At 35.3% G+C, this 15906-nt stretch overlaps 1 protein-coding gene across 28 annotated transcripts in view; it reads right to left on the bottom strand.

Annotated features, from left to right (window-relative positions):
- The window catches only part of MBNL1 (muscleblind like splicing regulator 1), a 194751-nt gene that overhangs the window by 105753 nt on the left and 73092 nt on the right, over positions 1–15906 (bottom strand). For 3 of the 28 annotated variants that reach the window (XM_019732015.2, XM_019732013.2, XM_019732014.2), the window contains exons 2-3: positions 3551–3670; positions 182–740 (exon numbers count right to left, since the gene is read on the bottom strand). The exons of 24 other annotated variants lie outside the window; for them this stretch is intronic. The gene's annotated coding sequence lies outside the window, so the exon portion shown is untranslated. The remainder of the gene's footprint in view (positions 1–181; positions 741–3550; positions 3671–15906) is intronic. One more of the 28 variants, XM_074326732.1, reaches the window with a different exon arrangement.

Raw genomic sequence — 15906 nt, 5'->3', positions numbered from 1 at the left:
CTATTTTGTTTTTCACTGTTTTTAATTCTCCACAAGATTTCTCTTACTCGAGACACAATGTGGATTGTGAAGGAGAGAAAAAGTGCTTCACAGATTCCAACGCAACTTGGTCTACATTAACTCCATGCCTACAGGGATTTTTAGCGTCTAAAACAGCTTCCTAGAGAAATCAGAATCTTACCTTTACATATCTTCTGGAGAGGTTTCTTGGTGCTTTGGAAATTTCTGAGGTCTATGTCAAACGGCCATTCTCTTGCTCCCAAGGTCTTAGGGGCTTGGAGAAATCCCAACACCTGCTGCTACCACTGAGTGTCGAGGCCAGGAAGCTCCAGGGTTTTGACAGCAGGGTCACTGAGCCACAGCCAAAGCTCGGGAAGCCTTAACGACTGAAAGCAAGTGTAGAAGGCAACGTGGTACCCAGCGCTGGGCTCAATTGTAGCAGCAGGGGGAGGAATGTCCCGGCCCTCACAAGGGTTCAGAGGCAGCCATCAGGGAACCCAAGGCTCTGGCAATGGGCAGGGCCAAGGGAGTGGACACAGGGCCACACAGCAGGAGACCCTGGGGAAAGGGGAACAACTAGCACAGAGCTCAGGTAGCGCTTGAAAAGAATCGCCAAAATCCCCCGACAGAACACAAGAAGCAATGGCAAAATGCAACAAAATACATGGAGATAGGCCATTCTAGCATCCCATGAGACAGCCAAAAACACAGTTGAGGGGGGGGGATATGGAGCTCTAGTTCTAGAAAGAAAAGTAAGGAAGACATATTATAGTATGCCTACTGTACTGGAGGTTAAACAAATCTAACACATTTCATAAAATTCCTAAATCCTGCCATTATAACATTTATATTAAGGAAACTTACAAATATAAAAAGTCACAGGGTACTGATCCACCAGGCAACAGAGATTAAAAGGCAAAGTTGTCAGTTATTGGAGGAGAAAATGTAAAGAGAGAAGGTTAAACTCGGCTGATTATTAAATTGAGAAAGAATTAAAACTGCTTTTTAAATATGTACAATACATGTGTTATCAAATACGTCACTTTCTATTATGATTAAATGAGGGAGACTGAAGGGATTCAATGAGATAAGAGAAGAATATGAAGAAAGAGAAGCAAGTAGACAAAGAGTATTCAGAGATGAGAAGAGGGAGTGATAGAAGAAAAGGGAAAAAGAAGAGAAGAGGAAGGGAAATGTGATTAAATTAGTAGGTTTTTAATCTTTATAATGCTACTATAAACTACTCACTAAGATTCTCCTGACTGGGCTTCATAATGTTATATTTTCCATGGAAACACTTATAGCTTGTTAACCACTATTCATAACTGCTCAAAAGCCCCCAGAAACTCATCTTCAGGGGTCTACTGAATACTAAATATTAAACAGCTACAGGAGACAGACCCTAAGACAATTTTAATGAACCAGATACAATCAAGTCAGAGACTAAATATAAACTCTGACAGAACTGCAATAATCCCTAATACGTATCAAAATAAAAACAATCAGACTTATTTAGGAACTGTCACTTTTTCAAGATAGAAACAAATTAACCAGTATTTTATATTTGTTTTAGAGTTACATAAGAAACTCTAATGCCTCACAGCAGTTATGTGTACGTAATTCTTGATTTCAGGTATTTACTTACGTACTTTTAAAATCCAAGTTAACTAAAACAGTAATAAATAACCTATTTTACTAGGTGTCGGATAGCTCAAATAATCTTGTGTTGGAAAAGGTTGATTTCCATCCCTCACCTCATATATATATGCATACATAGTACTGCCTAGGCAGCTGGTATTTCAAATTTGAGAGAACTGAGATTTTATAAGGGAAGAAGATGAGGAATCTGAATTTCCCTTTAAAAATACTTTCATTATACAAACAGTGCCTAAGTTTAAACACTGTTTTGAACCAATTTTTAGAAATATAACCTTGTCAATAGAATAATATTGAGTGAGACCCTATGGTGAAACCAAATTGAAGTGGATTTTTTCAGTGTAATAGTCTGACTTCAAATAAAATATTTTAAAAATCAATTTGTTTTTTTTACCTATGTTCTCAACCTCACTCATGAAAATTAGTTTTAACAATCTAAACAACAAAAACTGAAACAAAACAACGTGGAGACAAGAAAGTGAATAAATAGCTCCAATGTGAAACGGTAGAGTCCAATGATTTATAAAGCTCTTATTTGGTGTGTCAGGATTATTTTCAGTGGAAACAGAGTAATTGGTACTGGCTTTTTAAAAAGAAACATTATATTGCTACTAAATTATCTTACTAAACTAATAAAACCAGATAATCTAAACCAATGCTTCCCTGTTACTAAGCATCACAAATGGAGACATTTTTGAGAAATATATTCAATTACATCCCTGCACCTAGTTAGCCTAGCAACATAGTAGGTGCTCAGTAAGTATTAACTGGCTGAATGGTGGTGCCACATGTGAAAAGGCACTCCTCAAAAAGTGTGTGTGTGTGTGTGTGTTGGGGGTACGGAACAGGGTGGTGGTCAAATTTCCTAAAAGTTAAAGTTAAAAGGTGAATTCCTGCATAACTTGTCAGAGCCTTTATTATGCTACTACACGTTCCTAAACTTAACTGTCTACCTTTTTTTTTTTTTTAATGAAATACCTATTAATCATAGCTTAATTATGCTAGGAAAATTTGGCCCACACTTCTGTGGCAAACTTAATATTCCTTCCTATCTCTTCCAATCTTTTAACAAAAGGCACGTGTAAACTACTGACTGGCGCATATTCATGTCTGTTGAAAATTGTAAGGTGGAAGGAATATATATGTATTTCAAATCACATAGTAGACTTTGTCAAACATGGCCTCTGCTTTGGGGAAAGAATATTTTAGAGTGAGAAAAATTGAGATGGCTCATTCAAATTATTCAGTTTATCAATCAGAAACTTGCTCAAGGAAATACCTTGTATTGGTACATAAATACATTAGCAATGAAATTCTTTATGGCAATTTGCAAGACCCATCCTGTTGCAACTATCTGACCAACATAACCAATAGCTTAGGAATTTGCTTACACAATTATCTTGAATTGAAAAGAATATTCTGGCAAGAATTAAATTATGCATATTAAATAATTTCTTAATTTAAAAGGCTATACTGTTGTGGAAAAAAAGGAGGTGCTCACTTAGAATTGAAAGGAGGAATAATTTCTTTCAAATAGTAGAAAGTCATTTTTTTAAAATCACCGTGGGTCAAGTGAAAAACAAGAGTAAAGATGAAACAGTGATTGAAATTACATGGGAAACTGTGCTCCATACACTGAGGTAACTAAGAAATTTCAAGATTAGAATCTTCAAGGAGGAAAGCTGGGAACAAATATAAATTTTATTTATGAAACGTATATACAGGATCATAGATCAGGTCACCCATGTTCAAATTATGATTCCGCTCTAAAACAATATCTGACGTTCAGGTTATCAGGGGCCATTTTCCCACAGATGCCACCTCAGTGCTTGAGAGAGCAGGCCTACCCGAGAGATAGCAGTAAACTGGCTCCCCATGTGCCTTATTCACTCACCAGCTTCCATTAGCCAACTCCACGCTTTATCTTCAATAGATAAGATACGGTTTCTTCTTGCCATGGTGCCATGAAAAGGATCCAGAAGGTTCCCCTTAAACAACATTTCCTGAGTGACTGCTGCAGCACCAAGAGTAAAGGATATGCCAGGTCAGCCACTTTTCCTTCCCAGTAATATTAGCAGCAGCAGCAGCAGCAGAAGCTGGAGCAGACCATTTAGACCCAGCTCCTTGCAGGATGCTAGCCAAGCATTCTGTTTGCTCTACACCTACACAGAGTTTACCCGTATGTTTGCACCTTTCTCACAAAGTGTCAAAACTGGTGTTTTCCTGTGATCATGCTGAAAACCTGCTCCCAAATAAGGTGATAAATATACAGTTACTATGAGAATTCTAAGGTTCTACTTCCATGGGAAACGTGTTCTCAAAGGTTTACTTTATTATAAGGAAGCCTTGATGAATCTTTTTTAAATTTTCATTCACCCTTCCCACTCCTCATAGGCAAGTAGATTGCCCTAAAATTTCCTGTTAATGAAGGAAAGGATGTCACCATATAAAATAAATACCATCATGCAATTGTGGTCATTTCTTTCCTAATATTCTATCTGCCTTCCTGGCATTGAAGCACTTTTTGCAAACGCTAATGTTTTCATAATCTTTATAACACTGCCAGCAGATGGGGAAATATCAGGTCTTATGATCTTTATTTTACAGAAGGCGCAATGACTTCTTTGCTTCTATGTTCTATTCCCATTTTGATGTTGTTGATGAGTTTGCTTTTTTTTCCAGTGGTGTCAGCTTACTGAGTGACAGAATATGGCTGGACAACAGAGTTAAGCAGGTAACATCATTAACAAAGCATTTACTGTATGTAAATAATTTATCCAGAGCTAAAATCTTATAGATCTAAAAAGGATCGAGAGATTTTTTTTTTAATTTCAATAGAATAAGTGAAAAAAAATTATTTTCTTAATAAATAAATAAATACACAGTATATGATTAGTATATGATTCTCGTGTATCAATGTTCACTTCATCATCAAAGACATAAGAGCAATAGCTGATACACTGAATACTCATGAAGTTCCAGGAACTGTTGTCAGTGCTTTACATGTGTTATCCCATTTAATCTTCACAGCAACTACGGATCAGATATTATGACTGCCCTATTCTGCAAATAAGGAAACTGAGACTCAGTCAGATTACACCACGTTTCAAGCCACAGAGCTCAACAGTGATCTGAACCCAGATTGTGCAGTTGTAGAACTGGAGCTCTTAAACATTTCGCTAAAACTGTAACATTAGTTTTGGTTTTCCTTTATTTGCGTGTTGCAAGTTTACCTTTAACAAGGTGCACATCAGAAAATGTTGACATAAAAATTAAGATTCAACAATAGCTAATATATGGTACTTATTGTGTGCCCTGAAATTCCATACGTCCTTTACGTGCATCAATTTATTTCAGATTCATAAAAACCAAATCAGGTAGGTTGGCTCCCACTTAGGGGGGTAGGTATGCCTGAGGAATAAGAGGCATACAGTGCTAAGTAAATTGCCAAAGGTCAAATAACTAGTAAGTAGCAAATGTAAGCTTTGGATTGGGGAATGCAGCTCCTGAGGCTGTGGTTTTCAGGCCACTCCTAATGCCTCCTGAAAGGCCAGTTAAGACTCTTAAAGAAAGGGAATAAGGAACGTCAGGGAGGACCAGACCCCTGGTGGGAGGAAGATCTGTTCACCTTGCCTCTTTTAAAAAACTTAGTACCCGTTTCTCTTAAGGATGCTTACTCATTTAAGGAATTAACAAATGTTTTATGTGATTCTCCGATTTGGAAAAAGTCAAGGACAAATTCACTTTTCACATTTTTTTTCCCCCAAGTGTACCACATATTCAGAGGCACTAACAGTAACATTACTATCATCACAGTGTCTGTAGGTCATTCTGTTTTGGGGGATTACCATTGCTGGCAGTCATATTTTATATCTATTATTGGCAAGTACATTTAATGATGTGGAGGGTCAAGATAATAATTGTGAGCTTCAAGGAATTTTCAGAAATTCAAGGATCATCTCGTGAGATAGGGGCTGACCCAACCCTGGACCAAGAGACATCCTTGAATATTCAGCAGCTGAAATGACCTTCCTTGAATTCACTCTTGAGGACACACAGCCATCTGGGCAATCTCCAGCAGCTCAAATAAAGCTCATAGGGCCTCGAATGTAAGGCTGAGAAACCACTGAAGAGCACTGAAACCAATCTATCGCTTTAACTTGGCAGCAAACCTACCAGTCTACATTAATTTGGGCTAGCTTCATCTTTTTTGGCTTTAACCAACCAGAAAGGAACACAAGAAACCATGAAAACTTCAGGGGGGAAAAAAAGTTACGGTAAAGGTGTCTATCCTCTGTTAGAATTTAGCCACAAACTATAAGAAATGCAGCCATTTCGTGGCATTTCACAAGAAGAATAAATTTAGATGCCCGTGTGGCGTAGCTTGAGGTGATACATTAGTCTATTTATTCTCAATTATTTTTACTACCAAACGTTTCCATAGAAGGAAGATGTCAACTCTTTACCTATTTCTAAACAACTATCTTTCTCTCCGCAGAATTCTTGAGTAGTGGTATTATACACTGTACCCACATAAGCTTGAGTTGCTCTTTGGCTGACGATGACATTTAAACTTATCTGTTTTCAACATTAGCACTGAATTAACACAAAAGTTATCCAAAAATTCTAAATATATTTTGACACCTTCTGGGTGAGCAAAACAAAGTGGCCCATTGTCTTTTACGTAAGGCAGATCATAACAAATGATTTTTATGACCTTAGCAGTATTGAAGGATATACTAGGAAGATCATGACTCATTTATGCAGTCGTACAAATCTATGTACATAGTTTTCTCTCTGACTGCTCAACTTATCTACTGCAGTTACGATTCTCATTTCTTGCTGATTTTAATGACAGGACAATTAAAAACAGAAATATAAGTTTCTGATCATTCTAACTTTACTTTTAGAAAGAGATCAATGAACAGAAGTTGTATATGTAGATGAATAAGTTAACAGCTTTTTACTCAACTCTTACTGGGTCTACTCTCTTTTATTTAATTCCTTGAACTTGTCTTTATCTGGAAAAAAATACATTAATAAGGCCGTACTTAGGTCAAAATAGGTGAGGATGCAGTGAGCTCCCCAGCTTCTCCTGGAAACCAAACAATACATTAATAACCAATTCTTAACTTTACTAAGTCAACCAAATATAAACGGGTGACCTAAAAGTGAAAAGCTCTAAATGCATTACAAATTCCTGACTCATCTGGTACTAAAACCTTAATGCTTTAAATAAACCTAAATGCTAGCTAAAGAAAACCTACAAGCAACTCAATATAACTTCAGTGCTTCCAAATCAGGAAAGGGAAGAACTTTCAGTGTTTAAGATAACATTTGTTTTCTGTAGTTTGGAAAAGAAACATTTCCTATGTAGTTATTTCCAGGGGGACAGTGTGTGTGTGTGTGTGTGTGTGTGTGTGTGTGTGTGTGTGTGTGTGTGTGTGTGTGTGTGTGTGTAGGGAAAGGGTGTCTATATTTTTGTGGGTAAGGGTGGAGGGGGGAGGGAGGGAGAGAAGACAAAAGAGAGAGAGAGAGAGAGAGAGAGAGAGAGAGAGAGATTGTTTTTTAGCAGTATTTGGTGTTCATGTAAACTGCTTATTTTGTGCTGCAGTTAGAATTTATCTTAGCTAGTTATCTGCACATGAGCCATGAAAGTTTTGCAATTTATCATATAATCAACAGGAAGCACTTACCTGACTGTTTATAGCATTTCTATTAATTCAATGACATAGAATGATGTATTCCATATAGATACATAAAATAATAGAAGTCTTGGGTCTTTAAATTAGATAAATTTGATACCTTTATTTCAATATGCATATTTTCTGCATTTAAATAACAGCATATTTTTCCTGATTATCTTTGAATGAGTAGATTTTGTCTTGATGTCGTGCTTATATAACCCTAGAGATACCTACTTTATTTAAACTACATTTAATGTGATTTATTGTTTACTGGAGTTATGAAAGGATGGCCAAGAGAAGTAACAGTTTGATATTTGTCAAGTATGGATACATACGTAACCTATCAAATGACATTTTAAGACATCAAGGCTTCTAGTAAGAGCTTCTACTCCAATTGTCCATCTTCTCATGTGTTGGTTGGAAATACATCTTATAAGCCTGCCTTTCATATCTGGATGCAGGATTGTAACTTAAAAGGACAAAATGCCACTGCCGTGTCTGGTATACGCTTATATCTACCAGTTCATTAAATTCTCATTATACAACTTTGAGGCAGGTATTTCATTATCTCCATGTGACAAAGAGAACACTCAGAGAGGTTGGAAAATGTGTCCAGCAAAATCTGTTCCATAAATGCCCCTAATACTTCAGGTAGAAAGTAGGGGTTGATGGGATTACACACACACACACACACACACGTTTACTTCGTTTTTTGTTAGAGACTGCTGCATACTTTCGTATGATATATAAAGAGTTACAATTTATATTTTCAGGAATTTATAGAAGTAATTCAAGATATTTGGAGACTACTACTCCTTCAGTTGTCAGATAAGTAAATGCATAAGTGAAAATTATTTCAAACCAAATAGCATACATATTTTAAGATGTCCAAAACACTTATTTTATCCAACACTTGAACATAGTAGAACACTAGCCTATTTTAAAAGAAATACATTTTCTTCATGCACGTCTGACACTACTGGCTGATAAGCCAACTCAGTTCAGCTAAGGAATAAACATCTTTCTTTTATTTTTACAGCATTCTCTTCATCCCGAACAGAAAAAAAAAAAAAATCCCCATTTTTGTTTTTGTTTGTTGTTACTACAAATTTTGTATTTTATAATTAAATGTGATCAGCATGAGTCCTTTTTTAAAGCCCAGTTTCACTCCTAAATGAGCTCATATCGGTCTTTTAGCACTGGTACTTCCAGGTCTACCTTCCTGTTTAAAATATTTCTTCCCCCGCTCCCCACCTTTTTTTTTATTCCCTCCAGAAATGACTAATCTTCCTGTTATTCTACTCTGTCAGTTTTTCCCCTGGTATTCTTTTCATGTTGCATAACATTTACTTTTCACCAACTCCTTTTAGAATTTTACTGCTGTGTCGTTAATGCTAGCCTTCCATTCTCACCAGGTTAAAATAGTCAATATTTATGTATTAGCAACCTTTTTCATCAATTTTTGTGCTGTTCAGATTAAGCTTTTTCCTCAAGTCAAAAACGCAACCATTATTTCAATTGGCAGAACATAAATATCCATTTGTTATCTTCAAAGTTAAATTCAGTCGAATCCTCCGTTACCAGATACCACAATTAAAGGGCTTGGCTTTTTGTCTCTTTTCAAATTTACTAATAAGCCACTACTAGCAAAGCAAACATAACACCATTGCTAAAAATCTCTTGCTTCCCAGCATGACTCCATAGCATCATAAAACACGTGAGCATACACTTATAAGCAGAATGTAAAGTTTTTCCATCTTTCTAATTTTCAATTGCAAAAAAAAACACATTTTATTTATATGTGAAGAATCTGCCTTCTACCATAATCTCAAATAATCATAACATCTCTATCTTACTAGTTGAACATGAGTAAAAGTGCAGAGTTTCTATTCTAGAAAAAACATCTGAGAAGAGTTTTAGAATTACAAGGATTATTTAAATAATATAATTTAAAATGTATAACATAATACCACATGCCTAATAAAACAATATAAATTATAACCTCAGATTTAAAAAGGACTTTTCTTTGGTAAATTCAATATTATGTCATGTTCACTACTCCCACAGAATCCTTTAAAGAAAGGGGTGTTTTGTTAGTCCCATTTATACTGGCTATTCATACAAGACGATGTTCCCAAGGTTTTAGGAATTGTACACGTTCTAAAACTCAAAAACACCTTTAAAAGTCCCAACAAAACACACTTTAATTACAGGAGATACAGACATCCATAAAACGTCACCCTCACTTCCTGAAAACAAGTCCAATTAAATTCAAATATTTGTTATGTTAAAATAGCACAGGATCTTATCATTTACTTTTAGTCCTGGGGGAGCCCCATTATTCCATCTTCTTATTTCTTCAAATAAGAACTTCCTTGTTTGTCACATACAGTGCTCTATATAAAGACAATTCATTTTTCTTTGGGTCAGCAGGAACAATTTAATTTTCAAATCCCCTTATTGTCCCTATTTTAGACACTAGGGCTACAGATTCTAAAATAAGCTAAAAATGTTATTAGTTAAAATGTTTATTATATGACCCCACATATTATAGTAACCCAAAACAGATTCATATACAGGTTTATTTTTTAATCGTATCACATTACGAGTAGAAAACAAACCAAACAATGTATTCTATAAAAAAGCAGAGCACATGTCTAGATCCCAGCAGCTACATCGTGCTTGCCAAAGAAAAAGATGTTCAATAAATATCTCCTGAGTGAATAAATTACATCATACAGAGGTAAGTTTCTGGTAAAAAATAAAGGAAGGAAAGGGGATTTCTTGGAATCATGGGAAGCAATGTTATCAAAATGCACTAATCAAAAAAAAGAAAGATTTGGAGAAATACGTCAAAGAATTTCCCCAAGGGAAACTTTGTAAAAATTTGTTAGAATACTTTGAATATAGCTATTATTATATTTCTGTCTTATATTAGAAGTCAATGTGTGATTCTGAAAATGTATAAAATCATGCATTTTCTCCACCTTTCTGATATAAACTGTATTGTGGAATTGCTAATCCATTACTAAGGAAAAGTTCTGTATAGAAAAATTCCAGGTATTTAATGCAGCAGGAATGAAAGATATATTTAGAATCCCTTAAAGCAAATCATGGAGCTACGAAATGATCAACAATGGAGTGAAAGCATTGGGTCCAGTGCAGATGGAGAACTTTACTGGGGTTGGCTCAGGCTTCGCTGAACAGATTTCAGCATCACTAACGTGGGGACAAATGAAGCCATTCCCCCCTGGTGTGATGTAATCAGAAGTACACAGCACCGTGGAGCAAGTATTATTACCAAATAATAATAACATTAAATGAACTAAATTCGACCTTTAATTTCTAGTCTACTGAAAATAAGAGTGAAAGAAGAAAGAGTTAAATGACAGGATAGGTAAGTAATTAGCTAAATTCAGAATCTCAGACCTTGTCTAGAACAATGACCTGAATTAGTCAATAAATAAAGGCATGGTGTGGGGGAGGGAGCAGGAATTATCATAGATTAAAAGAATCTTGAAAGACATAACATCCAAATAAAATGTGTAAATCTTGTTTAGACACTCATCTGAGTAATCCACATGTAAAAAAGATATTGCTGTGACAACTGGGAAAAACTGAATAGAAAGTGGGTTTTAAGTGATATAAAGATATTGTCAATTTTAATAGATTTGGAATTAGAGTTACATTTAAAACACGTTTTTATCTGTTGGAGATACATACTGCAAAATTTACAGTTAAAATAAGGTGTTTGAGATTTGTTTTAAAAAGCATTCGGGATTTGTTTTAAAACACATGTGGATGGTAGTAAGTGAAACAAGATAGGCAAACTGACTGATGTACAGGATACATGCACACAACATGCTGATAGATACATACACAGAGGTTGTTAAAATGTTTTCCTAATTTTTTGTGTTTGAAAATTGCCACAATAATTTTTAAAAGCTATTTAAAAAAAGAAAAAAGAAAAGGCGACTATCTAGAAGAACTTGCTCTTATATTTCTGACCCAGAATTACAAAACCTGGTTGACAAACTGAGCTTTGCTGCTTAAATTTGGGCTGACTGATCTAACTCAATTCATTTACACCTATGAACATAAATGTCTACTCCTGTAACAGGGAACTGACTTACTGACTTCCCCAAATCACACATATGTGAAAATGAATTACAAACTTTAAAAAAATCTAAAACTATAGATAACATTATTAAAATGTTTTCTTGTTCACCTTCATATCACATGTGTATGTATTATCTCTTCAGCTAAGTAATAGGTCTCTATGAAAAAAGCTGATGTCTTATTCCTTCAGCCAACAACCATTCAACATATATTTCTAGTGGGTCTACTATTTGTCAAGTACTTCACTACCTGGTAAGAATTCAAAGGTAGTAAGTCACACGCCATGCACTCAAATCCAGAGAGGGAGGGAGATGCATAATTATGATTCACGTTCTGAGGCAGTTATAGAGACATGAACTGGTTATAAGACAAGAGGAAGGACGAGAGCATGGCCAGGCCTAGAGTGAAGAGAAGCTTCCTACAAGAGGCAATGTCTCAATTAAATCTAGATATGAAAAAAGTTTGCAAAACTCAGGGGAAAAAAAATGTTCTAAGCAGAGAGACAGAAAGAACAAAGGATGTTTGGAACAGCAAAAGAGGTAGTCTTTTGCCACAGGGCACTGAGACTAATGCTCAATGTTACAGGCATTAGATCTCAATCAATGACCCATTGGACTCAGCAAAATGATAAGCACTTAGTAAGGGATCACTCAATATCTATTAATTTAGATACAAAGAGATAAGTGGTAGCATAGCATTATTTGAGTACTCACTGCACCAGGCATTTTGGTAATACACTGACATAAACCTATTTGTTACTCAACCTCACATCAATCCTTGGATAGGTACTATTACTATCTCTTTCTTACGGATAAGAATGCTGGGAGACACAGGGCTAAGTAACTTGCCTAGTCCCTCAGGTGGCAAATGGTTTATTGAGTGATGTTCTGAGAGTTTCAAACAACGTGGAAAGAAAATATTTGGAAATAAAATTCTACATGGCTATTCAACATGATTGGATGATTTTAAAAAAGAAGAAGAAGAGATAACTCTGTAAACAACGCTGCTAAGTGTTTCATAAGAGGCCGTCTGGGGAGGGGAGGCCCCTAAGTTGTAGCATTTGCCAATTTCCAGGGTGTTAGCACTCCCACCATGGCTCATTTCAAGTTGCCAACATGACATCACTAAACATGGAGTTGAGAAGAGATCTTACGGCAGTCCGCTCCAGTGCATAACTGCCAGCAGCTTTCAACAAGCTGTACAGTAGAGAGTGAAATTAACAGGCTAATTAAATGACCAGGAGGATAATAAGTAAACCAAAACAACGGTGCAACTGTTATTTTTGTTCTTTATAAGATTCTGTATGCAAGTAACAGTTCATTTATATTTGAAATTAATGAACTCCTAAGGAGTAGAATGTCATGTATGAAAGGCAATGAGGATAAACAAGTAATTCATAGATTCCTCAAGGAAACATACATTTTCTATGAATCACAGAGTTGACATTTAAAAAAGTATTCTTTCAATGTTATTAATGAACTGTGATTAGTAAGTGATTTCCTGTTAAATTATCCCTCCCTTAGGGGGCACACAAGAGGATTTATTTCTATCTAGAGAAGTTGAAAATGAAAGCACAGTTGAAGGAAACTATTTGATTTGGGTCAGCAACAAACATTACAATAAAAAAAGTAGGGGGAATGTTTTTGCACACCCTGTGCTGTACAAACTACCTGTCACATAAAAGGTGTTAAATGATATTGATCAGAAGGAAAGAGGGGGAAAAGCCAATCATAGAACTAGTTATATATGTCTTATTTACATGTAAAGAATATACAGCTATATGTACATAAAAGGGAATAAATTATTAAAATTAGCATATTTACATTATTGCTTTAAAAACATTCCTTTAGGTTATTCATTTAAAAAGTGTGGAATGAAGCTGCGTAACTGGATGAATTTTATGTGTATAAAAGGGAGTTGAAATTCTTAATATATTGATCCTGTCTCTTTATAAAGTTCCTTTACCTTTTAACAATAACATCCAATGAATAAATATATCTAAATTATAAATAAACTATAAAATCTATTTTTCACATAGAATGCAAAAATAAAGTTACAGAGAAGCAACTGATGATTTGTAATGCAAAAACAAACAAACAAAAAATCGATAAATTCTACACAAATCTGTTTAGAGGTCTAGGAACCTGAAACCAGTATGTCCCGGTTTTCGGTTTGTGACAAGTCTGTGGCTGACCTAAAAATGAACCTGGCTCTAACGAATAGCCTACGTATTAGTCAAGGGAATCGTGGCTGAAATGGACTCCGTAGAACAAATGCAATTCATTAGCACTGTCTTCAACTATTCAATGCATATGCAAAACAAAGGCAAAAGATGCGGTGAGCCTTGTTAGAGTCCATATATGTTGCTTTCCTATCTTCTTGTCTCAATAGTAGGTGCCAGGCATCTTTTGTTGAGTCAATTTAACTATTGATTTCTACTCATAATGTTTATAAATGGCAGAGAAACAAACATGTCTCTTTTTCAGTCCACTGCCTTAGGGGAGAAAATTTCACAGACTACGTGATTAAAACTTTTTTAAAAACGCAATCAACAGTACTGTTGCCAGTATATAAAACAACTGAAACAACAATTTTGTTACTTAACTAAATTGGCATTTTTTCAGCCCAGTCATCAGACTGAGACGACAGGTGTATGTTTTTATCTTTGTGACATCCTAATTAGTTGAGAAGTAGAAATGCTAGTCAAATAATTTTAGCCTTCTCTATACAATGCTATTTTCAGTTCCTTGAATGCAAGAGGCCTTTCAAAGAGGTATCCATGTCAATGTTTAATGAAATGTATGGTTTAATTTTGAACTGTAATGACTATAATCAATTCAATAGCTTTTTTTCTTTTTAAATCTTGAGTGTGGGGGCAAGGAAGGTTGTGGCGCATGGATCATGAGCTACTATTTCAGCTGCTATTCCACATTTCATCCCATTTTAAATTCAATAGAGGTAAATTACTATTTATTGGAAGCTTATCATGTGTCAGGCCTATGGGAAGGCATTAGAGATTCAAGGATGACTAAGGCACAGTCTATGCTTTCAAAAAGCTTCAAAACAGGACATGAAAGTAAAAACCTAACTACAATGTTCTATACTAGGAGTGTGGCAGAGTTTTAATGTGTCTCCCCTGTAGCTGCATTTTATGTGGCAAAATAACCGAGGAAGTAATGTATGTGTTTTCGTATTTCTGTACTATGGTAATATTACCAGGTTTATTAGAATCATATCTAAAACAGCAATGAATAGGCTTTGGATTAAAGATTAAGAGCTAGTCTTAGGTGCTAACTGATAGGTCCGGATTAAAATAACAACAAAATTTCAAGCTAATGCAAATATCACTCTCTTCCAGTTAGTTTGAAAGTTGCTGTAACTACATGTTGTTTTCAAATTAACATGTCACTGTGTGCTGTACAAGTAGGAAGCAAGACTTGAAATACAGAAATACGGAGTTACTGATATAAAACTCCTTAAAATTTTGATGATGGAGAATTAACAACTCAGCCTCAATCTGATGTCTCTTGAGGATTTTGGTTGTTTTCCCACTTGCAAGTTTAGAAAATTAGACTAGCCTCATAATTATCAACAAACAAAATACAGTACAAAGGTCAGCTGTACAGTCATCTCTTCTGGGCACTGAATGAAGAAGCAGCTCACTGTTCAACAATAAGCACTGCTTCATGCCAAGGGAGATACTCTATAGCGTCCATATCTTTTTAAGATTATTATCAAGGACTTACATTCTCTGAAAGCACAAGCTGTTGGGAAAAACACATGTCAAATCTAAAACAAAAGATCAGCAGAACTTATCCTCTAAGTAGATGACATTTACAAATCGTGAAGCTCCTTGAGCCAGTAAGTCTCAATGAGTAGCAAATCTTAATGTTCAAGTAGTGATTGTAGCATTTGTTGCCAGCTACCTAATTACTCTACTCTAACCCTTAATGAGCCTGAAGTACTAAAATTTTAATCCCTTCTGATGATCTCATGAAAGTGGATAAATGTAAATGTCTTAATTGCTAGGACTTCTGGAATCAACACATAAGCTGGATCATTTTTGATTCCATAATTTTTCAGTTCTTTTTAAAGTAGTTGATAGCGTACAACTCCTAAAATAATTGTTGGAGAGAGAAAAATAATGAGCAAGTTAACAAAAGGCAGGGCCCAAGCATTTATACTTTTCGGAAGCTTAGACTCTCTTTTCTGCTTCAGGCTGGTGATTTGCAACACCGTAAAGTTTTCACACTGGGAAAACAAAACCAATTTTTTTTCCAAAATTAGGGTGTGTAGAAATTTAAGTGTAACAGAGATACATGGATCTCCCTACAAATATCATGTCTTTGTTACTGTTATTAGTCCAATAATAATAATAATAATAATAATAATAATAGTGATTATAGTTGCCTCTGGTTCCCAGAATGTGCCTCTCACAATACAC

This window comes from Rhinolophus sinicus, linkage group LG01 (assembly GCF_036562045.2).
Source record: "Rhinolophus sinicus isolate RSC01 linkage group LG01, ASM3656204v1, whole genome shotgun sequence".
Taxonomy (NCBI): domain Eukaryota; kingdom Metazoa; phylum Chordata; class Mammalia; order Chiroptera; family Rhinolophidae; genus Rhinolophus; species Rhinolophus sinicus.
The sequence above is the reverse complement of the archived record's forward strand: the minus strand, read 5'-3'. Positions and strand labels throughout refer to the sequence as shown.